Below are 26,828 nucleotides of genomic sequence, written 5' to 3' on the forward strand. Positions count from 1 at the left end.
GTGCGGGATTTAAGATTCAAATTCTCGCAAAACAAAGCACTTGCATGCACCACAAAGAAGAAGGTGAACTCCGTCGGACCTGAGCGAGAATGCGACACATGCAGGATATTGGCGGCACGATCTTAGTGAATTGCGGCACAGTGCATTATCGGCAGACAATACACTTTCTTTGAACTTCAATGAGCGGGTAAGTAAATCTCCCCCACTGCATTGGCACTTGAGATACTGTTTGTCATATAATTTACCAACTCCTCAACTACGTTTGGCCTCTCCACTCTGACAGCACTATTGTGACCTACAAGAATATGCTGCAAACCCTACCGCCTGCTACACCAGAAGAAGTAACATTTCTTCTTCCTGTAGCACTTATTTTAAGTCTTTTAAAACCAGTTTCAGCTTTTATAGGCGATGAGGTTTCTCTATTTCAGAGAAACATACCAATGTGGAGACTTGGTTCAGTATAAAATGTTACCATATTTTCAGAAAGTTATTAAAAATATTTATCAGTGAAAATATTGAGACTTTTTTTTTATACACACTTACTATTGCATACTATTCACAGTGTTATCCTCTCTAGATATTGAAATCATTTTTCTAAGTACTATACATAAGTACACTTCACAGAAGGTGAGGTTTACAGATGTGCATAAAGGCTATTCATCTGCTATTCATCAGTAGCAATGCCAGCGAGCATTATTACTCCCTGTGATTGCAGTGGGGGGTTGATCTCAACTAAGCCTCCCTCTATGTACCTCCATGGATACTTAGTGGTCAGGCGTTGCTGAATGACAGTTTAGTGAGGTTTTCGCTTCTTATTCACCACTGCTGCTGAACAGCTGTATTTCACCTGGACTGCTTGTATTGTTCTGCCTTTTTGTGCTCAGCACTACAATATCAAAAGTAATGTTCCCTGAACATGACATACTTGAGAAAAGTATTGCATGCTGAAAATGTCTTGTTGTATTCTATTGCATAAGCACTTAAAAACATCCATGTTCCAAGGCGTGAATAAATCTGGCGCCCAATTGTAGAAAGCAGATTTTACTGTAATTACTTTCAGGCTCAATGAAATATTTGCAGAGTCCCTGAGCCTCCTGAACAGTAGAATTCTCCAAACAAGCAAGCGTTGTGACCAGGTATGGAGCCCTAAGGCCTTTCAGTGAAATTGATTCTGGGGCTACTGCTACATGGAAATATTAACTGTATAGTTTTAGGCTGCATTTACACAATGGGGGACAGTTATATAAAGTGTCCCCGATGAGCTGTCGGCAATGAGGTACATATTTAAAAGAACAGTTTCTATTCTGCTAGACTCATTTTTATTTTGGCCTGCTCTTTACCACTTTTAAGATCCAAAAACTGTCAAAAAGGACAAATATTAATTGTGTCATAGTCTCCACACCATGAAAACCATACTCCTTTTCGTAGCAGAGGTGGAGGAGGCAGAAAATCACATTTTTCCTGGCACTGACAACTAATAAATGGGTTGGAAAGGAAAAAAGGTGGTGGGAGCACCACAGGCAGAAACCCCATAGTAAATGGGGTTCATTTACTAAGGGCCCGATTTGCGTTTTCCCGACGTGTTACCCGAATATTTCCAATTTGCACCGATTTTCCCTGAATTGCCCCGGCATTTTGGCGCACGCGAGCGGATTGTGGCGCATCAGCGCTGGCATGCACGCGACAGAAATCAGGGGGCGTGGCCGAACGAAAACCCGACAGATTCGGAAAAACCACCGCATTTAAGACAAAAAATGTGTTGCGAAAATTACACTTACCTTCACCAGGTATAGGCCGGTGAATTTCAGGGCATTCCAGCGCGCCTCCGGGGAACTTCAGCGCAGCAGCGCCACCTGGTGGACAGCGAAGGAACTACATTAGTGAATCCCGGCCGGACCCGAATCCAGCGCAGAGAACGCGCCGCTGGATCGCGAACGGACCGGGTAAGTAAATCGGCCCCAATGTGTTTTTGCGTAACTACAGTGGTAGCAGCCATAGCATATGGGGCTTGTAGTGTCAGGGAGCCCCATAATCTGACCAGACATACTAAAAAGTGGAAAATGTTCACCATTATATACAAATTATGCTGCACATTGTACACCGGCCTACCTCTGCCAGAGGGGTGTCTGGTGACTTCAAACTCAATATGGTGCAGTGCCTCCACCCGAATCTTGCTTGAAGCTCTGTAGGTAAGCAGGAGGGTTTTCCTCTTCTGCCAGGGGTTGACTCGGGAAATAGTGGCAATAAAGGGTAACTGCACTCCCCAGGCCTGGTTGGGATAATGGTGCAGAGGGGTCCCTGTAAATAAGGAGCTCTGTGAGCAACAATGTGGCAGATTTACTTACCCGGTCCCTTCGCGATCCAGCGGCGCGTTCTCTGTGCTGGATTCAGGTCTGGCCGGGATTCATCAAGGTAGTTCCTCCGCCATCCACCAGGTGGCGCTGCTGCACTGAAAAGCATCTGAACGCACTGGAGTTCACCGGTCCGGACCAAGTGAAGGTAAGCGGGTCCCAAGCGACACATTTCTTTTTTTAAATGCGGCGGTTTCTCCGAATCCATCGGGTTTTCGCTCGGCCACGCCCCCGATCTCCGTCGTGTGCATGCCGGCGCCAATGCGCCACAATCCGATCACATGCGCCAAAATCCCGGGGCAATACAGGGGAAATCGACGCAAATCGGAAATATTCGGGTAACACGTCGGGAAAACGTGAATCGGCCCTTAGTAAATGACCCCCAATGGGGGTAAATCAGAACACAACACAAATGACACCTGTCACTATCACACACTCTGCAGGTGACAACACGCACTCTACCTGCACAGATTATACTCTTATGCTGCAGCTATGCATATTACACAGTCCACTTGTTGGGGCCCTGATGCCGCGGACGTTGGCGCGCTTTCTGTAAAGTTGAACTTAATACTCTAAGTTCTCTTGGAAATTATTTTCTTGCAAACTCCTTACTAACAATAATGTCTACTCACAACTCTGAGTAACTGCACCCAGGCTTCTGCTTGTGGCTGGGACCAGGCACCTGGATGGAGGGGCAGGCAGGAACCTCCTGTGTGGTGGATGTGGAGACCTCCTGGGGATCAGGCTGTGGTGCAGAGGTGGAGCTTCTCCAGCAGGTCCTCTTCTCCTCTGGGGCTGAGCTGCTGGGCTGTCTCTAGTCCTCTGCTGTGTCACTCTCAGTGCAGGACTCTCTACACTCTGCCATGTGCTGTCAGTCCTCTCTGCTGCACATGAGGCCTCTCTCCCTTCTCTTTCCCACAATCCCTTGTTTCTCCCATCAGCCCTTTCTCCAGCAACTCCTCCTATCAGTGTCAGTGGCACAATGCAGCAGGGATTGCTGGGAGATGTAGTCCAGTCAGCTCCTGAGGAGTAGGTGCTGCTAGCTGCTGGTCTTAACCCCTGCTGCCCAGCAATTACACTGTCCTGTTCACATGCTGTGCTCTTAGCAGGGGTTACATAGGCATGTAGACATGGTCAAGACAATCTCCTGCAGTTCAAACCGAGCATCAGTATGGGGAAGAAAGGTGATTTGAGTGCCTTTGAACGTGGCATGGTTGTTGGTACCAGAAGGGCTGGTCTGAGTATTTCAGAAACTGCTGATCTACCATCTCTAGGGTTTACAGAGAATGGTCCGAAAAAGAAAAAGCATCCAGTGAGTGGCAGTTCTGTGGGCGGAAATGCCTTGTTGATGCCAGAGGTCAGAGGAGAATGGGGAGACTCAAATCGCCACCCGTTACAACCAAGGTAGGCAGAAGAGCATCTCTGAACGCACAGTATGTCGAACTTTGAGGCAGATGGGCTACAGCAGCAGAAGACCACACCGGGTGCCACTCCTTTCAGCTAAGAACAGGAAACTGAGGCTACAATTTGCACATGCTCATCGAAAAATTGGACAGTAGAAGATTGGAAAAACGTTGCCTGGTCTGATGAGTCTCGATTTCTGCTGCAACATTCGGATGGTAGGGTCAGAATTTGGCGTCAACAACATGAAAGCATGGATCCATCCTGCCTTGTATCAACAGTTCAGGCTGGTGGTGGTGGTGTCATGGTGTGGGGAATATTTTCTTGGCACTCTTTGGGCCCCTTGGTACCAATTGAGCATCGTTGCAATGCCACAGCCTACCTGAGTATTGTTGCTGACCATGTCCATCCCTTTATTACCACAATGTACCCAACATCTGATGGCTACTTTCAGCAGGATAATGCGCCATGTCATAAAGCTGGAATCATCTCAGACTGGTTTCTTGAACATGACAATGAGTTCACTGTACTCAAATGGCCTTCACAGTCACCAGATCTCAATCCAATAGAGCATCTTTGGGATGTGGTGGAACGGGAGATTCGCATCATGGATGTGCAGCCGACAAATCTGGGGCAACTGTGTGATGCCATCATGTCAATATGGACCAAAATCTCTGAGGAATGCTTCCAGCACCTTGTTGAATCTATGCCACGCAGTTCTGAAGGCAAAAGGGGGTCCAACCCGTTACAAGCATGGTGTACCTAATAAAGTGGCCGGTGAGTGTATATCACTATGATGCAGGAAGCCCTGTCTCACATGGCCCCACATGTAGCCCTGTTTCTGTATCCCTGTGTATCCCAGCCGACTTCCTGGGCCACAAATTATGGAGCGGGTCCTATTTTTGTCTGTGCTTGTCTTTTTTCTATTGTTGCTATGAGAAGATCACACGCCGATGACACACGGGCCCATGAAGTTTGCGTGCAGGCAGGCTAGTACTATACCGGCCATAGATAGATGACCTATAGAACAAGGCAAAAGGGAGAAGAAAGGTAAGTATTTTTTTATTTTACTGCTTCCCCTGCCAATACCTAGCAATCACTTTATCAAAGACAATACCTATAACTTGTGCTCTGTGTTATTGATATTAACCCTTGTTTTGACCTATAGGGCCAAGTGTTTTTTTTCTTTTTTCATAATATAATATTGTTGGTGTCAGTGTATGAGGGATTGTCTTTTTGTAGGATTATTTTAGTTTTTGAATGACACCAGTTTATGAAACATAAATTAAATAACTTTTATAAACCCTTTCTGTGGGAGAATAGAAAAAAATATTTCTCACCTGGATTTTTGTTATTAACATGTTGTATCCTTCACTGTGTGACATAAAAAAAGGACTTTATTATTCTTGTCATTATTATTACATTGAAACTAGAAACATGTATTTTTTTGTTTTATTTTTGAATAAACTATGTAATGGTTAAGGGTCATAACCTTTTTATTCTGGAGAATAAAAAGGTTTGGGGCCTCGTTTTGTCCTGCGTATAGGTGAAATTATCATGCCTTTTCTGGTAAGTTACAATGGATTCTCAAATGCGATTGGAGAGGCTTGGAGACAATTAAACAAAATAACCTTGAGGTAATAACACAGGTAACAGCCTTGAAGGAATTTCTCTGAGAGTATGATCTTTATATAGCACTTTTTTTTATCTGGCATACTAATAGTATTAATATATTTGGAAATGTATTATTTTGTGTGTAATAATATACATGTGTTCGGCTCTATTTAGATAATGTTATGTTCCTCCATTTGACATATATACTTGGAATATCTCCTTATAACTCCATTAACTCCATTAACAAAAGGCTCCAATACATACCGTGGAATGCACCATCATAAGGACTCACTGTGCATATACATAAGAATGCTTTCTAGGGAATTGAGTGGTCTTGCGTTGTTTTCCACACCATTTCTAAGATGTGTATAAAGTTTGTAATGGCCTATCAATGTTAATAAGGAGCCTGAGCCCCTTGAACACTACAAAGGTGTAGTGTATCAGAAAGCGCTTTCAACTGACCAGTGAATTGTACAGTACATCCTTTACATAATAAGTGAACAGAGTCTAAGCCTACAACACTGGAAACAAAAATTTCTAGAGGTAAGAACGTTAACACTACATAGGTCCATTAAGTTGAACCTAGTGCATGACCTCACTGTTACATGGATTCCAAAACAACAGAAAGAACACAATGTGAAGAAAACTTTATAATTGTGAAAATTATATTTATTATGACATATTTTAACATTAATATTGTACATACATATAAAATAAATACACATTGAAAAGCAAATAGTTGCTTACTGCTAAAACTTCGATTCAATGAAAAACAGAAGCATTGTATATTAATGTGAGTAAGGTCAATCACAGCAGGAATATAACTGTCTACAAATGTGCAGATAAATATTATTGTCTCGCCAGCACTAAACTATACACATACAGTGCACTTCATCTATAACAGGTTCTATTTCCATGTTACTTTTCATTCATTATTAAGTCTACATTTAAATATATTATGTGTCTAATTAATACTTGTTTTTTTATTCTTGTGTATATTCTTTTCATTAATACCCAAACAGAATTTTACAACCCAGACACCAGCTGCATAAGTGTTATTTTGCCCTGGGGAGAATCCACATCTGAAACACTGGCATTATCACAGCCTTCAAATATAATGCTGCCTTACTAAGCTTTGCTCATTTGCTCTGATTCTGAATCCAGTCACCAGCTGAGAAAGAGACCCTTTATAGGAGCCCATACAATCTCAAATTCCATATATATGTCTCATGCATGCTCATGGCACCAACGATCCTGCGCAAAAACAAAAGGAAAATAAACTCAAACTTTCACACCTTGGATTTATGAGTAAGGGGACAGTTTGGGCCTTGGGCTTATGCATTACTAACCAAACATGTTTCCAGTGTTAAACTTGGTTTTATAGTCCTGAACTACAGGAATAGCCTCATGTGGCACCAGGAAATCCCATAAAAGGAAAGGTTGGAATTGCTGCAAAACCTGTATAAATTCAACAAGGTGGCAAACGTGTTAGAGGCATGCTAAGGAAAAAAAGCAGTAGTGCTAATTAAAGAGAAACTGGAGTGAAAACACTGCACTTGGATATATATATATATATATATATATATATATATATATATATATGTATATATTCAAATAATTCAGCAGCATTCCATGTTGTAGATGTAAAAACAACTGTATTTATTCTAAACAAATCTCCTAAACCACAATTGTATATTCCGACCAGTTCCATTAGAGACCCTTTTCAGATCAGCTTTCGAAACAAGCTTGAGGTTGCAACTCTAGCTAAGAACTTCTGACTTTGAAAGATCAGACTACATAGAAGTCATCATTGCAGTTACATCAATTTTTTCTCTTCAAAATGTCTCAATATTGTTGCACCTGCAAATTTATCTACAATTTGTAACTTTATGGTGGAGTAAGCTAACGTATTCCACTTTTTACTTTAAAATATTGGGGCACATTTAGTAAGGGCCATGTGCCAGTTTTCTGTCTGACTTTGCATGTTCTTTTAGGTGCAAACAACAAAATTGTGTCGTGCACAACTGTTTTGTGGCGCGGCTGCACTATTCTCCACATGATACAAATTTCTGTACTGAAGGGGGTGTTCCGGTGCTCAGTTGGACCGTGCGCCAGATTAAAGGTGCACCAAAAAAATGTTGCACTCTGTCAGGGCAGTGCAGAGGCCACCAGATTCATGAAGAACGTGTGCCAGCAATCCTTAATCTGGGGCACCCAGCACTAAACAGAGGCAGCTTACACATAGAGCAGTTTTCATTGTTCTTAGTAAATGTGCCCCATTTACTCCAGATTTGCACCATATTTGCAACCTTTTTGAGTAAAGGAACAAATTACACTCCAGGAATTAACTTGTGTGCCAAAATGAATGGTCTAACCACTTGATGACTACAAGTGCAAGATAGCTGCTTAATGATAACTCTGCCTCAAAAACTTTGTTAGCTGTCTGTTACACCCTTGATTACTTACCCCTCAAGCCTACAAACAGTACCTTCTTCTGTAATATGTACATCTGCTGGAGGTGTTTTAAGAATGATTCTAGGTTGCAGCATGAGTGAAAAATAATCTTTTATTCTTTTGTAGGATGCAGTCAGGCAACCCCACACCATACAGTCAGTTTGCTTTGCCCACTCCATGCATCTGGTATCCGATCCCTACTAGGCTGGACTTGGCTTGGAATTCAGATGCATGGAGTGGGTGGGGCAGACTGCAGGAGGCGGGAGTCGCCTGACTGCTTTCTAAAAAAGAATAAAAGATGCTTTTATATTCATGCTGCAAACTAAAAATATGCTAAAATCACCTCCAGGGGACTTACATATCACAGAAGAAGGTACTGTAAGTGGGCTGAGGGTATTGGATCGCACCTTTCCCATCTGCGATCAGATCCCGGACTTTCCCCCAAAAGATTTTGATACTGCTACAATTCCACCAAATATGTAATAAATTCACTCCCTTCTCTTTACAACGCCAACAGCTATCAATCTCTAACTCAGAAAATTTTGCTAGCCATGATGGAGATATATAGCATCTTGTTTGTTGCTTACGAAGAGTCTCAATGTGGTTTGTGCAATAATTTATTTTAAGCCATGGTTATTTTCCACTGGATTAGTGAGAATGAATTCCCCAAATCCTTCTCCCAGTTTATCATGTAGCCCATTTTTTTTGGCATCCAGGACTTTGCAGATCCTTATAGACCATAGAGATTCCTCCCTTCAATATATCCGTCCCATATAGGAATTTATTAAACTTGGAGCATTCTGATAGATTTTCACTTGCGCTTTTTAATAGATTGTTTTTGATGACCGAGCTCTTTATACCTCGATATTGCAAAAGCAAGCTATTAAATAACAGCTCATCTTTACATAATGTGGAAAAAGGCAGCAACGCCCCATTGACAATTAAATTTTCTAATGTCCTGATTCCTAAATTTTCCCACAAGTGTAAATAAAGGTTTAGACCTATCTCCTTCAAAAATTCAAATTTGATGTCTCCATAACTAATATTTATATGCAAGTTCTCTGTTTTGTTCCAAATTTGCAAGAGATCCATTGTTGTTCTTAAGAAAGGTTCCAACCTAAATGAGGCCAAGTATTTTAATAAAATGGGCTCTTTTACCGTAATCGGGCCAATTTCTGCATCTTCTATTTTGATCCACACGTTGTTATGTTTGTTATCCCAGAAGTACTTAATTTGCTTGATAATTGCTGCCTTGTGATATAATACAATATCAGGGACTCCCATCCCACCTTTCTCTATTGATGTCATCATTGTTTTTCTATTTATCTGTGATGCGTTACCTGCCCATATGAATTTAAGAAACTATTTTTGTAATTGTTTCCAATATTCCAAAGGAAATCTAACTGGTATACATCTCACGCGGTATTAGATACATTTTTACTAAGTTGATTCTTGCAACCCACGAAAAAAATATTTTTACAGTTTCACACTTGTGCCATTATTTCACACATCACTGTTTAAAGAATACAATAATAACTTATTGTTATATCAATAGTTCTTCAGAATTTTATTGATTATGGTGGTTGTCTATAACACATATTAGTAATTTAAATAGTAAGTTAGATACAAAACCATAACTGTACCTAAAACTACAACTGCCATTCTACAAATGTAAGACTTCTATAGTGAAGTAAAATGATGTAATAACCTAACTGTAAACATCACCATAATCACTTTTGATAATCCTAGTCTATGTAAATATACTGCTGCTTTGATCAGCATAACATTCCTATAGTCTCTGTTACAATACACTAAAGAAATGCAGGACAGAATTGAACCAGAGGTAGAAATATTTTATTTTTTCTCTAATTTTTATGGTTTTTAATGTCTCTATTTAAATTCTGGGAACATTTATGTTCCAGACACTGTTGCAATAATACTTTTTTTTCATGTCTTACACAGCAGTTTGACAAGCTCATGTTGAAAAAAAGAACGTTAAGGCTTTGTATTTTGAAGCAGTATTTATTGGCTAAAACTAGAAATAGGTTAAGTATACAGAAGAGGTGCTAAGTTTATCATGAGTGTTTGCTGTTTCTGTTTTACTTCTGGCTTAGAAACATTGTTGTCTAAGAAATCATGTACATGAGAATACTTAATTGGACCTTTAAGTTGTATAGCACTCATGCTATATGTTTCTTGCGATTTCAGAGTTGTAAAAAAATTATATCATATTTTCATACTTTAAATTTGATCTTCAGTGAAAAAAACATTAAAGCATTTTATCTGTTAATTCAACTCAGTATGGAGATACTTCAATTAAATGACTCACTGTAACACCACTTTCACACGGTCAGTATTTTTCATTTGTATTTTGTAAGACAAATACTATTGGGTTCAAATACCTGGAAGAGAAACACATTTTTTTCCATTATTATTTTTCTCTGTATAGGTTCCTTATCTGGTTGTAGCCTGCAAATACTGATGAAAAAACTGACCATGTAAAGGTTGCCTAAGAGGTTCAGTTACTACATACTTAAGCAACTACTCTTTATCTCCAGTCAAGGCAATATTAAGGTAAAGCTCAGGAGGAAAGGGAGTAAATAACATAGGAAAAAGTATGGTGAAATAAGTCAGCAGGAAAACAAGTATACCATAATCAGTTGAATTGGTATACGCATAACTTTTCACAATTTGTGTGTTTTCATCTTAGAAGTAATCAGTCACTGACAGTAACACTAACATCATTCACTGTTCTTCTCAGACTAAATACTTGGAGAAGAAGGAATGAATTAATTAACCCCTAACAGTTACATCTATTCCTCAGATAAATTCCTGGAGAGCCTTCAATTCATTTGCCAATCTAAACTCCAGTGGAACATTCCTTGTGATGTGGATAATTGAGGCCAAATTAATATCATGTCTTCTCCTTGAGCACATGTGTTTGAGATTTAGATTGAGTTGAGGTGTACTGTTCCACAGATGTTCAGATTTACGATACACCTTGATCCTTTTCTCTCTCAAATTATGTCAGTAAATAGGCATCAAGGGATCTTTTATTTGTCATCTCAAGGATACAACACAAGGTAACTATTTGCTCCTTATTTTTCTAAAGATTGGACATAATGCATGTTTATTGTAAAACTGGTGGCTAAACTAACACTTTTAGGTCATTTGCTTTGATACAAACCAATAACTAACTCTATTTTTTATCTTTTACATGACACTCTATTTTCACTCTCTTACAGGTTTGGCCTTTGGGACACAGTATTTTTAAATTTTTTTAATATCACATTTTAAAAGATGTAACATTTATATTTTTCTGTGAATGTCGCTGTATGAGGTATTGTTTTAATTTAGACAGGTTGTACTTTTGACTGCTGGAGCACTTTTTCTAGACACGTTTTACTTTTTGGGTACTTTCACTGTGAGAATATCACAGCCCTCTACAACTTAGTATTTGTTGGTACCAATATAGGGTCCCAACCCCATTTAGTAAATAATAGTAATATGAAACTCAACAGTGAGATAATCAATTCAAAAATGTTTTATCTGCATAACAATCAATATTAATTTCATGATGTTTTGGTCAAAGGTGACCTTCATCACATACTGAAGGTGATATAAAAAATATGTGATTGTGAGATTCATTTTTACAGGATAACAACAGAGAACACTAACTTTTTGGTAGCATCCATTTGGGGTACCTTTTGGCTAATTTCATAAACTCTTTCTGCTATGAATAAAAAAACTATTTTCTGGCATTTTATTTCCCATATTGTCATGGTCAGAGGTAGTAGACCCACTGAACCTCTGCAAGCGATGAAGTAAGCCGACACCTGGGAGAGGAGGAGTCTAAGTGGCACCTGGTTTTCACCAGAGCTCACCGCAAAGCGGGTTGGACTTGCTACGGCAGGATATCACAAGGTCGCTCCACAGGCACGACTTTTATCTGAACTTTACATTTATTTTCCATATTTTCCACAGTTGAGGTTAAAGAGGGGCGAATCGAATCTAATGGAATTCGGTCCGAATTTCAAGGAAAATTTGATTAGTCACAAATCCAAAGTTTACGATGATTCGTGGAAACAAAGTTTTTTTTCTCCTTTATTACCAAAATGGGCATGAGAACAACGTGTTACATGTGGCAGTGAACTCTGGGAAGAAGAAAGGAACAGTGGATAGGAATAAATCTGTGTAAAATCCACATAGTTTCTGTAGTGATTTCTGCTCCAATCCCAGGGTGTCCATTTTGGGGGATCGGTATACCACAAATAACAGTTTTTTTTTGTTTCTGAAGTGAATAGGTAGAAATCTGTATAAAATCCACATAGTTTATGTAGGGATTTCTGCTCCAATCACAGGGTGTCCTTTTTGGGGGATCTGTATACCCCAAATTGCAAGGTTTTTTTTGTTGCTGAAGTGTATAGGATGAAATCTGTGTAAAATCCACATAGTTTCTGTAGTGATTTCTGCTCCAATCCCAGGGTTTCCATTTTAGGGATCTGTATACCCCAAATAGCGGGGGGGGGGGGGGTTGTTGTTGAAGTGAATAGGAAGAAATCTATGTAAAATCCACATTTTGTCTGTAGTGATTTCTGTACACCCAAAATTGTTATTTTTTATTGCTGAAATGAATAGGAAGAAATACGTATCAAATCCATGTAGTTGCTGTAGTGTTTTTTGCTCTAATTTCAGGGTGTCCATTTTTGGGGGATCTGTATACCTCAAATTGCAGTTCTTTTTTTTGTTTGTCAAATACATGTAGTTGATTAACCACTATGTCAGACAGAAAGGTGACTGGTGGAGCAGGCAGAGGTCGCAGCACAGTAAGGGGACTTTGCAGCAGGGATCAGTCTGTGAGGCTAGAACTGCCATTGTCTTCTAGCGGCAGTGCGTTGATCAACAACCCAAAGGTTGTTGATTCGTTGACTAGGTCATCCACTTCCTCCCAAATAACATCTAAAAACCCCAGCCTAGAGTCACTTATTTGGCATGGCCCAGGAGCAATTCAGCGGCCCTTACCTGTCCTCAACCAGCCTCTGTCCTGTTCATTTCCCTCAGCCAGAGATCTACTAAGTGGTCTGGGCTCAGTGCCACTATACAGGAAGGACGAAGTCTTTGAGGACAGTCAGCAGCTGCTTGGCAGTGAAGATGTGGGGTAGACATCTGCTTCTTCAGTAGGCGGGAAAGTAGAGATGTGGAGAGTAGCACAGGAAGATATGTTGCACTTGCAAGAATTCAGCCCATGCATACTGAGACTGTTGAGGAGAATAGCAGTGACAGGGAAACACAAATCGATGATGATGTAGCCAATCACACTTGGGAGCCAGGTGAAGCAAGGTTTCATCATCATCGTCTGAAGTGGGTGTCAGCTTGCAGTGCGATGACGGGAGCCAAACTGCCGTGGGGTACAAAACCTGTTTTGCAGTTCCAAGTAAGCAGTGGCACTGGGGCTCAGCGAGGCAGCGGTGTTAGTAGTGTTGGCAGTAAAATCATCAACTCGGCGGTGTGTGGCAGTTTTTTGTTAAGACACCAGAGGACCTGAGCCTGTGTATATGTAGTATCTGCAGGCAGAAACTGAAGCATGGCGAGGGAGCTAACGTTGGCAACACGGCCCTGCATCAACACATGCAGCGTCACCAATGGCCTGGGAGAAACAGCAGCCGCCGCACCTAGTGGTACACATGCCATTTCAGCCAGTCAAGACTCCAGCACCTCTGCTGAAGGGAGCTGTTTGTCTTTGACATCATCTCCCGGTCCAGATGCTCCTGCTCCTCGCTACGCATGGCACCAGCAGTTGTTGAAGGAGGCAATTACAAAGATACAGCTGTATGTGTCCAGCCATCCTATGGTGCAACAGCTGACCGTGCTCCTGTCCAAGTACTGGTACTGCAGTCCCTTCCTTTTCAAGTCGTGGAGTCTGCACCCTTCAGAGAACTAAATACTTGCTCGGGAGGAGGGGTTTCAATTCTTAAAACACATTAGACGCTTAGATCCTGAATCTGTATGAGCACTGTAACATCTGTACAAGCTGTACATCTTGGACCAGTAATATACTGGTTTGTCTTCAGTACTCATTGAAGAATGCTGGTTAATGATTTTTATGGTGTAGAATGGTCATATGGGCTCTAGATAAAATTTTGATTGTTAACTTTCTTACCAACATAAGCAAACAAACTTTAACCCCTTAACGCTCTGCGCCGTAGCTCTACGCAGAGGTACAGGGAATGTATGAAGAGGGCTCACGGGCTGAGTCCTCTTCATACAAGGGTGTGGGTTGTTGCATATTGCAGCAAACCCCCACCGCTAATAACCGTGGTCGGTGCTTGCACCGATCGTGGCTATTAACACTTCCGTTGCCGCCGGCAAAGTCGCCGGCGGCATTTAAAAGACGGCGGCGCGATCGATTGCCATGGTAGCCTTGGGTCTTCGTTTGACCCGAGGCCACATGGCTTCTGCAGATTCATTACAATAAGCCAGTGGCTCATTGTAATGAATGACCTGCAAAAATGCCATATATTGCAATACAGAAGTATGCAGTGTATGGTAGGAACGATCTTACCATCTAGGGTTAATGTACCCTAGATGGCCTAAGAAATAGGGAAAGAAAAAGTTTAAAAAATAAAAAAAATTCATAAAATATTAAAAATTCAAATCACCCCCCTTTCCCTAGAACTGATATAAAACATAATAAACAGTAAAAATCATAGACACATTAGGTATTGCCGCATCCAAAATGCCCGATCTATCAAAATGTAAAAACAGTTACGGCCGGTGGTGACCTCCGAGATGGGAAATGGCGCCCAAATGTCCGAAATGCGACTTTTACACCTTTTTACATCACATAAAAAATGGAATAAAAAGTGATCAAAGTGTTGCACAGACCTCAAAATGGTAGCAATGAAAATGTCGGCTCATTTCGCAAAAAATGACACCTCAGACAGCTCCGTACCCCAAAGTATGAAAAAGTTATTAGCATCAGAAGATGGCAAAAAATGTTTTTTCTTTTTTGTACACATTCGTTTAATTTTTGACAATGCATTAAAAGGCAATAAAACCTGTATAAATTTGGTATCACCGCAATTGTACCGAACCAAAGAATAAAGTAGAGGTATTATTTGGAGTGCTCAGTCAAAGTTGTAAAAACTGAGCCCACAAGAATTTTTTTTCCAGCTTTGCTGTACATGGCATGTTAAAATAATTAACATCACAGGAAAGTAAAATCTGTTACGCACAAAATAAGCCCTCACACAGCTCTGTACACAGAAAAAGTTATGGATTTTTGAAGGTGGAGAGCGAGAAATGAGCGAAAAAACCCTGCGTCCTTAAGGGGTTAATGGAAAACATGGATTTACTGATATTTAGCAGTTTCAACTAACAGCTTGGGTAATCACTGTAATATAATAATGAAAATACAGATACAGGGTATCCATGGTGCAGTAAATTAATAATGTATTTCTATTTCAAAGAAGTTAGCCTTAGGTTTCTTTCACATTGGCGTTGGTGCTCAGCTTCAGCTGCGCATCCCTTGTGTTTTGTCTCAGTTGTGTCTTCATATTTCTTCCTTTTTGTCTCCATGTCCACAAAAAATACTGAAGGGATTTTGCTGATCCATAGACTTCTATTGCTTACATTAAATCCATGTAGATTCCAACAATAAAATCCACTGAACACTGCAGCAGTGTACATACTGGATGTACATGATGACTAACCTGGCAGCTTTTATTACATGGAGGAACATGGGACATTTAATGAATGGAAGAAATCATAAGTAAACCAGTTACATGCAGTGTATATAAATCAAAAACAATAAGTTAGTAGTCTAGGTAATCCGTATACCAGAAAAGCCAAAAACCTTTTTAAGAAATCTCAAGAAATACCAAAAAAAAAGAAGAAAAGAGGAAGAAAACAAGGCTACACAATAATGAATGAAAAATAGTAATCTTTATTACACATAGAAAGCATAATATATATATATATATATATATATATATATATATATATATTAATATAAAATGGCAGAGACAGTTATAATATGGCAAAAGGTAGCAAAACATAAGAGCTAGTATACATACACATGCTAAACAGGCAGTGAAGTAAGAAGTGTGCAATAGCTACCAAACAATGTGTGCCCTGAGTCACAGAAGCGCAGCACAGCCAGTGACAAATAAATGCCAGAAGGTGGCGGACATAGCACTAAGGTGACAGGAAGGAGTACAAACTATTTCCTGGCGTGCAACCCCGACGCGTGTTTCAACCACAGCAGGTCTTTACTTATTTAGGACCTATTACCTGCCATGAATTCTGTATCTCGCCCTGTGATGCACTCATATTTTATAAATATATATTTTTTATGCTTTCTATGTGTAATAAAGATTACTATTTTTCATTAATTATTGTGTAGCCTTGTTTTCTTCCTCTTTTCTCCTTTTTTTTTGGTATTACATGCAGTGTATAGTCTGTGCTGTGGGCGCACAAAGGGCTAATAGCTTATCTGCACAGTGCCGAGTACAAGGTGGGGGAAGGGCTGCAGCTGAGGTGAAGAGAGAGACAGAGAAAGTTCTGTAGAATCACAGACTGGGATGGAGGAACTGATGGAACAGCGGAGATCTTGTACCTCACTATTCGGTGTAGGAGAGATGTGGGAGCTCTGCTGCATACATGGTGAGAGCACATGATCTCCTCCTCTGTGAGCAGGGAGCAGCAGCCCCTCCCAGGAATTTGTACATTATTTTATTTGTGGGATTCAAAGTCAGCATTTTGGCATTTTGGCACTGATTAGATTGTGAGCCCCATGGGGACAGGGACCAGTTTGACATGCTTTGTGCAGCGCAACCTGTGTGCACCATATAAATAAAGGAATTATTATTATTAAGTTGTTCTACATCCCAAGAGCTATTGATTTGTGGAAAAAAAAATTACAGTTGTTGTTTAAGCTAAAGCCATTGTTGGACAAAGAAACTATATAATGGAAGGGCTCACTTTGAATCACCGGACTCATTCTTCTATTAGTTAAAGCATTTAATTTGTACTTTGTATCTTTAAAACAATATCAGAAAGGTAAATGATGGCCATTTTAAATTGTTTCTGTCTTTACTGACTTATAGCTTCCATGATTAATATAGATTGCCATTATTCAGCCAAGCTGTGATACAATTTGAATTCACAAAGTAGATGTCCTTGAGCAATTATGTGAGGTAACAAGCTGAATGCATCTGTGGATTGTCATTCTGAGTTAAAAGCACATGGGGAGAAATTTTCACTATGAACCAGAAAAAAATAAACTCAAGTCCACAAGATGTCTTTGCAGCCAGTCACCTGTGCACCAACCAATATAAAAGGAATCATGGAAAAGCAAAGGGTATTGTACAGCAGTTTAGTGCATAACTTTCAATTGTCTTATGAAGGTATCTTTCATTACATGCATCTGCTCCCATCCCCACACATTACTGATTGGTAGCTGCTGATATATCTATACAAGGCTACCTGTAAGTTTGTAAAAGGAAAGCAAGACTCAATGAGGCTAATCTATCAATCCTTGAGTTAAATATTTCTTGCATGTTTTGGTCTTTTCTGTGCCTTTTTTCCTAATATGTCTGATTTAGGCCTAATGCACATGATCGTATGGTGTTTTCTGTTCTGTATATATGGCTGTATTCTGGCCGTAAATACGGGACATATTGCAAAAGTATGGCAAAGTTTTGCACCGTATCCGTACCGTATGATGGATGGCTGACTATTGGCTGGCTGACAGAATGCTCCTCCAACTGGTTCTGGATGCTGTATATATGGAAGCATACGGTTCACAGTCATATGTAGCAAGTATTTTAAACCTTCCTATTGACTTCTATGGGCCATACGAAAAGGAAATACGGTGGAAAATAGGACATGTTCTATATTTTTATACGGCTCACTTACGGTACGATATGGTGGACAATATGGCCATTTACATGGATGGCCGTATTGCCCATTGGAATACATGGGGTCTTATTCCGGCTGTATGTACACCAGTTTTCATACGGTCTTGTGCATGGGGCCTTTTTATTGTTCGGCACCTTTTATTCTCTGTGTTGTTTTCTCTGTTTAACATTTTGGTGTGTTTTGTGTTTTTGTGGCTTGCTGCTTGGAGCGAGATTTATATTTGCAATATTGCGGAATGTTGCACAGATGCAGTTGCAAAAGCCAGGCTTTAAAAAAACAAGACACATCCAAATTTAGTAAATCAAACTCATGACACACTTTTTCAATGTGATCAGGGGCTGATTAATACTGCCATGGCCCCTGGGGTGTATGAATATTATAGCCCCTTTAAGACTGAAATTTACATCCTACATATCGTACTAGAATCAGCTTCTTGAGGAATGGTGGATGTGTCCTTCCTGTCTGCTTTCATTGCTCAGTTTCAGGACCTTTGGGGACCTTCAAAGGGCCTGAGATGGTTCTTATGTACATCTAAATGGAGAGCAGGAACAGATGTATAAGGATTTCATGGGTGATGGCCCTTCTCAGTATAAAACTTTGTTTGTAGTTTTGGTGGCCATTGTCCCTCTTGAAGCCTTGGGTCTCGGATATCACCCAAACCACCTACATGCATGAAAAAAAATTGTTGGTACACCTTGCTTAATTAAAGAAAACTCTACAATGGTCACATAAATAAATTGACAAAAGTAAAAATAAATTAAATTTCTATGAAAATGTACAAATGAAATCCAGACATTGCTTTTCAACCACACTTCAACAGAATTTAAAAAAAAACAAAAACTCATTAAACAGGCCTGGACAGAAATGACACTTACACTTACCGTAACTTAATATTTTGTTGCACATCCTTTTGAGGCAATCACTTCAAATCAAACAATTTCTGTACCATAATGAGACTTCTACACCTCTCAACAAGTATTTTGGCTCACTAATCATGAGCAAACTGCTCCAGTTGTCTGGGCTGTGAAGAGTGCCTTTTCCAGAAGGAGTGAAGAAAGTAGTAGCACTCCATCTTCCAACTCAAGGATTTTTATTCACAAGTGGATACATGTGGATACCTTTTCCAGAAGGCATGTTTCAGCTCCTTCCAAAATGCACAATAGAATTACGATCAGGGCTCATGGAAGGCAACTTCAGAATAGTCCAATGTTTTACACTATGCCAATTTGGGGTGTTTTTAGCTGTATGTTTTGGGTCATTATCCTGTTGCAAGTCACATAACTTGTGACTGAGACCAAACTTTCTGATACTGAGCAGCACATTTCTCTCTAGAATCCCTTGACAGTCTTGAGATTTTATTGTACCCTGCAGAGATTTAGGGCCTTTGCCAAATGCAGCAAAACAGCCAAAGAACATAACAGAGGCTCCTCCATGTTTCACAGTAGGGACAATGTTCTTTTCAATATTTGCTTAATCTGTGAACATCAGACGTGCCTTGTCAAAAAGTTTGATTTAATTCTCATCTGTCCATAGAACATTCTCCCAGTAGCTTTGTGGCTTGTCAACATGCAGTTTTGCAGATTCCAGTCTTGCTTCTTTATTTGTTTTGAACAATGGTGTCCTACTTGCTTGTCTCCCATTAAGTCCACTTTCTCTCAAATAACAATGGATGGTGCGTTAGCACTGAAGTTCAAGTTTTTTCTATGACCATTTTGGGTTTTTCTTTCATTAAATAAGGGATACCAACAATTTTGTCCATGTGTGTATATTTTAAGCCACTACTGAGTGTGAACATTTTTAAAAAGTACATTACTCCTAAACTTTTAACACATTTAACAACAGTAGTGGAACATTTTAATAAATTAGATGTCACGGAGGCCCCCGTGATCCATGTCTCGGATTGTGGGCACACTGAAGCCCCTTTCTGTTGTGGCGCGGCCCCCTGGCCCCGGCGTCAATTTTACCTCTCCATGCTCCTGCTCCCATCCGGTCTGGTTCACGCCCGCTTACCCGCTCCCTAGGGCGTGCGCACTGGCACTCTAGGATTTAAAGGGCCAGCGCACCACTGATTGGTGCTGGCACTCCCGGGTTTCCTTAAAGACCGGCTGCTTCCAGGACTCCCTGCCGGATCATTGAGCTCTATTGCTCTATTGAGAAAGCTTCCTTTGTGTTCCTGTACCTGTTCTCCTGCCTGCCTTGCCTGTTTCCCTGTTGTGACCTCGGATCTGACCTCTGCATCTCTGCCATCTGCCCTGACTTTGCGCCTGTTCCTGACATTGAGCCTGGATTCTGATTCTGTACCACAACCTTAGCTGCAACCACAGGCTAGTCACCCCTGTGGAACGACCTGGTAGCGCCCCACCACAGTAAGACCATCCCGCTTCTGGCGGGCTATAGTGAAGACCAGATGCCACTTAGATGCTGGTCCCATGTGTCGGCTAGGACTATCTCCCGCGGTGGTCCAGGGGGTCCACTGACCCCGAACCCTGACAGTAGACTGAGGAAAAATCAGAACAGTCAAAAGCAAAGTTTCACAAGTGGCTTAAAAAAGTACCTTGATGATGCATTAGCCCTAATGGCAAGGTGCTACAACTTGTAATGGTATAGAGAGGTGTGCATAGCTTCAAGGCTTACCTAAACCCACAGTTTGTAGCCTTTTCCTTTGGGAAATAGCAACAGATTTCATTAATGTGATGCACTGTACACTTATCAATTTAGTGGGGAGGAGCATCTAACATATATATATAATTCAATAAAAAAATATGTGGGTACTTTATTGACCCAGTGTGCAAAAAGGCAATGTTTCATTTAATATTCAGGAACATTTGTCGAGCTTAACAAAGTTTCCTAAATAGGAACCGAAATGTTGCCTATTTGTACAGTGCCAATTTTGCACTGGGGCCCAACAGCTTCAAATAAAGCAAAATTCTTTGATATTTAAGTTTGTACTTTTTATGGGTCATAACTATATATTTATGAGAGTAGCTTTATGGGCAAATTTTCAAAATTTCTTTTAGTTCCTTAGCATATACAGGCGGTCCCCTACTTAAGGACACCCGACTTACAGACAACCCATAGTTACAGACGGACCCCTCTGCCCACTGTGACCTCTGGTGAAGCTCTCTGGATGCTTTACTATAGTCCCAGACTGCAATGATCAGCTGTAAGATGCCTGTAATGAAGCTTTATTGATAATTCTTGGTCCAATTACACCAAAAATTTTGAAACTCCAATTGTCACTGGGGCAAAAGAAAAAAAATTGTCTAGAACTTCCATTATAAAATATACAGTTTCGACTTACATACAAATTCAACTTAAGAACAAACCTCCAGACCCTATCTTGTATGTAACCCGGGGACTGCCTGTATATATATATATATATATATGTATATATATATATATATATATTCCCTTTAATGCCTGGACCATTTTCAGGTTTTTTCCTCACTTCTTTCTATATACTGTGTGTGTATGTATATATAAAGCTATAACTTCTCTTCTTCTTATAACTTCTTATAACTATAACTTCTTGTCTAGACAGTGACTGGGAGATTTTAACATATGACAACGCTTTGATGTAAACCCTTCCAATGAAATGTTGGCTGTATGTTCAGGGTCGTTGTCCTGTTGGAATGTGAACTTATGCCCTAAACTCAATTTTATTTCAGTCTTAATGGTGTTTCTTCTAAGATTGCCCTGCTTTTAGCTCCATTGATCTTCCCATCAAAACTGACTAGGCTCTTAGTCCCTGCTTAAGAAAAGCCTCCCCACATCATGATGTTGCCACCACCATGCTTCACAGTGGGGGGTGAAGAATTTAGGGCAGTGATGGTGAACCGTTTAGAGACCGAGTGCCCAAACTACAACCAAAATCCACCAACATGGCTTTTTAAGCAGTAACTTGTTGCTCTTTGCTCTGTCACAGCTGTTGATCAAATCAACCCCTTAGACCACCAATACAGTTGAAATCAGGAGGGCAAATTTAGACATCATTATAGCTTCTATTCAGGGTCTCTCTGTACAGAAAGAATGGTGGGTTGAGCATGATGCACTTCTGTGAACACCTTCTCACTATTTCTGCAGTTGAAAATGAAGTTTCACTTTAAAAAATGCTAAAAGCAGCTTTTCATAAGGTACTTCGGACTGCAGGAATATTTGGTGTATTTGGTCCTGTTTGGTAAACTCTGTCTTGGGGTGATAGCCTGAGTGCCCACAGAAAGGGCTCCGAGCACCCGTGCCATAGGTTCACCACCACTGATTTAGGGTGATGTGCAGTTTTGGATTTTACAACAAAGCCATAAGATGTGCCACAAAGCTATCTAGGGTACAAAGCAAGCTTATGGAAGAATGTGCTCTGGTCAGCTGAACTATTTGGCCTAACTGCAAAACACTATGGGGCAGATTTATCATACTGTCTGAAAGTCAGAATATTTCTAGTTGCCCATGGCAACCAATCACAGCTCCCCTTTAAACTATTCATGAGCACTGATAAAATGAAAGCTGAGCAGTGATTGGTTGCCATGGGCAACTAGAAATATTCTGACTTTCAGACAGCATGATAAATCTGCCCCTATGTTTCCTATGTATCATCAGTGATCATTTTAAGACACTTTGTTGTCATGTTTGTTTTTAGCTACTCTAATTTTTATCAAAATGTTGCATTGCAGTTTTTAAATTTTGTCTAAGCTTTTTTGGAGTAATGCATGTTTAAAAACTGACCAAACTGAATCGGCCACATCATTGATTAACATAGTGGTGGCTACCAACTACCATATATACGCAAGTATATGCTGTGATTTTCAGCATCAAAAGTTTGCTGAGAAAATCTAACAAGGCTTATATTTGAGTCTATAAAAAAAGCAGTGATGTCAGCAAACAGCTGACGTCATGGTGTGAACAACGGCAGTGCACAGGGACACAGAGCATTGCAAGAAAGAAGAGAACCTGTGTGTGTGTGTGTGGGAAAGGGGTGGTGGAAAGTTGAGTACAGAGTTTGTTTTTTTATAGGCTGGTCATACTTTGACAGGAGTCTGGATATATATTGCGGCAGGGTCTTCTGGCTATATACTAGGGGGCAGGAGCTGGCTATATTTTGAGAGCAGAGGGGCTAGCTGGCTATATACTAGGGGGCATATGCTGGCTGGCTATATACTGGGGACAGGGGTTGGCTGGCTATATACTAGGGGCAAGGGCTGGCTATATACTGAAGGGTATGGGCTGGCTGGCTGTATACTAGGGCAGTGATGGCTAACCTATGGCACTGGTGCCAGAGGTGGCACTCACAGCCCTTTCTGTGGGCACTTAGGCCATCACCAGAGATCACTCCAGGTATCTTCCTGCAGTCCCAGACAGCCCAGGATTTGCTGTGCACAGAGCTATTTTAAAGTGACAGTGCTACCTGGGACTATTTTCTGCTTTATTGGTGTCCTCAGAGTGCTGGTATCAATGAAAACTGTGACAGAGAAGGGAGTATAAATCACAAATTAAATTTCTGTGTTGGCACTTTGCGATAAATAAGCGGGTCTTTGTTGTAGTTTGGGTACTTGGTCTCTAAAAGGTTTGCCATCACTGTTCTAGGGGGCATGGGCTGGCTGGCTTTATATGTATATGTTGGCTCAATGATTTGTACCAGCAGCTCCTAGTTTCAAAAATTACTTTCATAAAATGGCACTGCAAGCCAACATGCCAGTGATTTCCATTAACTTTGAATACCAACTGTCATTTCTCACATACAAATGATGCATGTACACAAATGTGCTTTTTTGAAGTGTACTGGACATTGATGCAACAATATCCCTCACTAGGGCTGGCTCCGGGTTTCAGTAAGCCCCTGGGAAACAGAGCCTCAGTGGGCTCCTTTTCAGTTAACTCAAATGGTGGCATTAAAAATTACTATTAAATAAACTATTATTTTATTTACAGCCCTCTCATAATTTAAAGGGGTATTCCCATCTGGGCATTCACATTTAATTTAATTTATTTGCCATATGTAAGCATTTCTTCAATTGGATGTTATTAAAAAATGTTTCTGTCTGAAGATAATTTCTCATAAATGTAGCCATGTTGTCCCTTAGAAACGAGAGAGCTTCCTCGGATGTGACCACCTCACATTTTGGCAGCGGTGGCCAGACAGGTATCCTGTCTAACCACCTGGATTCAGCGTTCATTAACACAGGACAGGTGTGGGACATGCAGTAACTCCTGGACATTTTATATACAAAAAACTTTTGTTTCTTTGTGCAATCACTCCAGTAGGGGTGGTCGTATCCAAGGATAAGTCTTGTTTCTAAGAGACCATAAGACTACATTTATGAGAAATTATCTTCACACGGGTAAATTTTTTTTAATAACATCTAATGGAAGAAATGTGTATATATATGCCAGATTAATGAAGTGCTATTAAGTGCTATTCCTAAGTTTATGTCAGTCTTTTCTATTGTCATTGCCACTTGAGCAGAGTTTACCCGCCAATAATACACAGACCATAAACAACAGGCCACAAAGCCAGTGAAAAGATATTTGTTAGTCTCATTTTCTTTCTGAAACCAAGAATGAAACAGCTACCTCTGCTTAAAAACTAGTCAAACCTTCCACCATCAAAAACATGTTAAAACCTCTGATAATTTGTGGGCCAAAAGTAGACTTTTGAAATATGATTTAGCATAAAAAGCTGAAATAAAAGACAGAAGATATTTAAGTATCTTTAGTGACCAATAAGATGCCCATTGTAAATCCAGAAAAAAAATGTTTTTGTCCCAGTGACAATCTAATTTTCAAAATTTTATGCTGTCATGGGAACAAAGACAAAGACACCTTACTACTGTAAGCCAGGTATCCTTAAGATAGGGACAGCCATATAGTGCCTGCCAATTGGAGAGAGATGGAGATAAAAATTGTAAATGTATACATTTTATGAAAGCAATAGCATTAGAAACCACATGGAATGGTGAGCATTCAAGACCTGTTCACACCTTGTGGTACTGCATGGCGTCTGCTGTCTCTTTTTTGCAGTGCTGGTGGGGATCCAGAGCCATGGGGGCTTAGCCAGCTAATATGTGTACTGGGGGGATGGTGAACACCATGTGATGCTACACCCATTAGCGTAGGGATCCACTAAAAGCAGGTCACGGTGAGGTGGTTAGTGGGTTATGCAATTAAATCAAAATATATCTAAGAACATGGAAGTCATTTTGTTGTTGTAGCCTAGCCCTAGAGGATGTCTGGTTGAGATCTTTCTCTCTACAAATGTTGGTATATCTGGCGGTATATCAGTGATTGACCTAGTAGTTGCCAAAGTTTTACCGCACAATGTCACCTTTGTAACCATTATAGAACATAATATAATTTACAAGTATCTAGTTTTTTTCCCTTTTACTAGATAGCTTCCCATCTTACGGTATTTTTCTGTTGTATGCTGTTTTTTCTGGTGCACAAATGTGTATATCTTCAAAAAAGTTTGTATAAAATCATAGCGAACAATAGTTGTAACAGCACTCCACATATGGACATTCACCAGTAATATATTATCGAGGTTATGGTCTTATCATAACATGTGTTTTTCTTTGTATTTGCACTTTTCTTACAGTCATGCGGAGAATACAAGTAGCCTGTATTTGATTTTATATAAATGCATTGTTGGTTTTATCATGATGTATAACTTCTGTTTTAAGCAATCCCTTGTTAAAAGATATGTATTCATACTTAGATTTATACTAACTAGCAATGGAGAGAGTCACGCACGACAAGGAATCCAGTCCGGATATTATTCATCTCTGCTCACATGCAGCAGAGTTTCCGGTCCTTTTGCATTTAGTTTCCCCTAAACGTCCGTGACTCCAGCCATGAATAAGAGTGTCGTTTGACACTTTAAATGTGTAGGACAAGCCAGGCTACACCAACTATCATCTGCCAGCTAATGACAAGTGACAAAAGCGGTATCTTGCATTGCATACTTTTTAATTGGAATCTGTATTTCTCAATAAAGATGAAGTTTTAATCAAAACCCTGGACGCGGTCGCTGGATTCATTATCTTTTTCTCACGATAAGTTAAAATAGTCTGTTTTATGTTTAAACAGTAGCTCTAAAATAAAAAATCCTATGGGGTACATTTACTTACCTGGCCCCGTGGAGCTCACCGAAAGTGAGATTAAGATTGTGATTAAGAGTAAGATAGTGTGCCCGATAACCTGCATGTGTCGCTTCCCCGCTCAGGTCCGACAGATTTCACCTTCTTCATCCTGGTGCATATAAGTGCATTGTCTTGTGACACAATTTGAACTTTAAATCCCACGCTCAATCCGAATCAGTCGGATCGTCCAACGGCACGCCCCCCAATTTCTGTCGCATGAATGCCAGCGCTGCTGCGCCACAATCTGATTGCGTGTGACACAATCCCAGCGCAAACCCATGTTAAACACCTGTCAAAACTGCACAAATCCAGAAAACGACAAACAGTCCGACGAAAGTCCGATCCGTGGCCCTTAGTAAATAAGCTGTCCAAATGTTCTTGGCAAGTATTGTGTGCATCTTGGCAAGCATTTAACGAAGCTAAAGCTATATAAGCATCTATTAGATTGTTAACTCTGTCATTTCAGCAAATTAGTCATTTGAACATTAGTCAAGAAACATTTCTTATCACAGTTACAACACAAGAAATGTAAAATGGAGAGAAAAACTGTCCATTTTATTAAAGCAAAAGCTCAAAGTATTAAAGAGACTTATGCTTTAAGAATTTAAAACACATTGGAGAACGTATGTACTGCCAAGAAAATAAGAATCAAAATATCATTATGAATCTGTAGAAAAAGTAATAGTATGGTGCATACATTTAGCACTAAATTTATCACAGCAAGAAATTTGCAATATAGAATAGATTATACAATATAATTATTTGGCCGTGGAAATGAATACATGGCACAGGCTGTGTGTAGAGGTGTCATGTAGTAAAGACATTAGAAGAGGATGTGGGGGATCTAATAGAACTTTTATTTTAGTTAAATGGGGCAAAATGTGTAATTCATATTATAATATAAAACTAAAATTACCCCCTATCACAATATGGTGACAGAAGTTGTGTAATGAAAAAA

Source organism: Engystomops pustulosus, chromosome 1 (assembly GCF_040894005.1).
Source record: "Engystomops pustulosus chromosome 1, aEngPut4.maternal, whole genome shotgun sequence".
Lineage (NCBI taxonomy): Eukaryota > Metazoa > Chordata > Amphibia > Anura > Leptodactylidae > Engystomops > Engystomops pustulosus.